We start from the raw sequence: 2,109 nt of genomic DNA, 5'->3' as shown, positions 1-2,109 counted from the left end.
GGATCGGGGCAGGGGCTGCTGGCGGGGCTGAGGGAGCCAGGAGAGCTGGGCTGCGGGGAGGGGGCAAGAGCTGCATCCCGGCCCCGGAGAGGGGAAACTGAGGCGGGGAGCGGGAAAGGGCATGTCCCTGGGGCAGCCGTGAGTCAGCGGCAGAGACTCCTCCGCGCCCTGCTCCAGGCCTCAGCTGGGGAGGGAACCCGGTGTCCTGGCTCCCGGCCCCCACTGCTTCATTACCCCCTAGATCCCACTCCCCTCCCACCACCCAGGCACCCTGATTCTCAGCCTGCGCCTCAGTTTCCCCACCTCAGTCTGGGCAGGAGGGAAGCTCTGGTGTGCACAGCTCCCGGTGCACAGATCTCGGTCGGGGTGGGTGTGTTTCTGGGTGCCGCTGGCACCCAAAGGGCAGCAGGGCTGGGAGCGGCCCAGGGGGAGGCAGGCACCAGGGGAGCCTCAAAAATAGCCCGGAGAGGTCAGTGGGACCCACCCCCAGGCCAAGGCAGCAGGACCCCAGGGTGACGGGTACAGAAGGTCCTGCGGCAGCTGGGGCTGGGGGACGGTGTGGGGGAGAGGCGGGGGCAGTATATGCCAGGGGGGTCTGGGATGGGTAACATGGGGCTGGGGGCTCAGGGGACTATGGACTGAGCAGCTAGTATGCCCCCCATCCCCCAGCAATGCTGGTGGGCGTGACTGACCTCCCGCATGGAGACCCTCTGTGTTGCAGGACAGGGGAACGTGAAGGTTTAACCCACAGCGCTGGGGATGAGGACATGGGGATTTAACACCCCCCACCCCCATACACACACACTGCTTGGGGGAGGGAAGGGACTCAGTCATTCCTAGGCACCTCCTCATTGGGGTGAACCCCACTTCTTACCCCCCCCAGGGGCAAAATCAAGTGATGTCAGGCCAAATATGGAGGGAGTGGAAGGGGGCATTTAATCCCTTTTGTCCCCCTCTCCTCAAAGGTGGGGGCAGGTGTCTCCCTCCTGCCCCACAAGGTGGGTGCTGTGGGGGGGCAAGTTCATGTGAGAGGCAGTGCCGGGGGGGCAGACGGCTTCTGGGGAAGAGGCATTGGGGCCCCCAAAACAGGCTGGGAGTGGCAGGGCCCCAGGAGAGCTGGGGGGGGGGTTAGTAAATTCCGTGGGAGTTCAGGTGTGGGGGCAGTGTCGGGGGCAGGCAGGGGCAGTGAGTGCCAGGTAGGGTGGGCAGGGAGGGGGCAACATGGACCAGGCAGGCTCAGCCAGGCCCCTGCCTCTCCCTTTCCCTGCAGGGAGTGTAAAGAGCCAGCCCCTCTGGAAAGCCGGGCCAGGAGCAGGGGACGAGGGGTTACAGAGCAGGGCCGGGGAAGGGGCACAGCGGGCTAAGCTCTCACAGGCACCTTGTGGGAAGAGAAAGTCCCTCAGCCTAAGCTAGTCCCAACCCCAACCCTAACCCCAAAGTCCCTCACCCTAAGCCTGCTACCCCAAACCCTCACCCTAAGCTCAGCCCGAGCTGTAAGCCCAGCCCCAGGCCTGTGTGCCAGTGACTGCCCCTCCCACCATGGGTCAGTGCTTCTCACGAGTCCCAGCCATACCCCAGCCCCCGGCCCGAGAAGGCCTCTCTTGGACCCCCAAGGGCCGTGGGGGTCTCCCTCCCCCAGGCAGGTAGGGGGCCTGACCACCTGGCTGCTTCTTCCTCAGCCCCCAGCCTGGCTGCGGGGTGTGGGGCCGGGAGCGGGTCTGGACTCTGGATCCTGCAAGGGGATTTCTCTACCCTGGACCCCCCAGGAAACCCCTCTGGGTGCTTCCTGCCCCCAACAGTGGAGTCCCTGGAGCAGGGGTAGGACCACGGGCCTGTGGGGTGCAGGCACTGCTGGGCCCCGCTCCTTGGAGGGGGCGGACGAGGTGAGGAGGTTGAGGCCCTGCTCTCCAGCCACAGCGGGTGGCCTGTCCCCAGGAGCACGTCCCTACCACAGTGACAAAGGAGAAAGGCCCCTGGCAGGGGTGGCAGGGCTGGGACACGGGGCAGGGCGGTGCGTCTCTCCAAACCAGCGCTGAGATGCGGCAGCCCGGCAGCGGGCGGGAGTCACAGACAGCGCTGCCCAGGGCTGCTAAACAGGCAGCGGCGGTG

The 2,109-nt window shown here is 66.3% G+C and overlaps 1 protein-coding gene across 1 annotated transcript in view; it reads right to left on the bottom strand.

Moving 5' to 3' along the window:
* The window catches only part of LOC102381926 (H-2 class II histocompatibility antigen, E-S beta chain), a 603,463-nt gene that overhangs the window by 340,994 nt on the left and 260,360 nt on the right, over positions 1-2,109 (bottom strand). The gene's annotated exons all lie outside the window — the stretch shown is intronic.

Source organism: Alligator sinensis, unplaced genomic scaffold (genome assembly GCF_000455745.1).
Source record: "Alligator sinensis unplaced genomic scaffold, ASM45574v1 scaffold1303_1, whole genome shotgun sequence".
Classification (NCBI taxonomy): Eukaryota; Metazoa; Chordata; order Crocodylia; family Alligatoridae; genus Alligator; species Alligator sinensis.
This window is presented reverse-complemented; position numbering and strand designations above follow the sequence as displayed.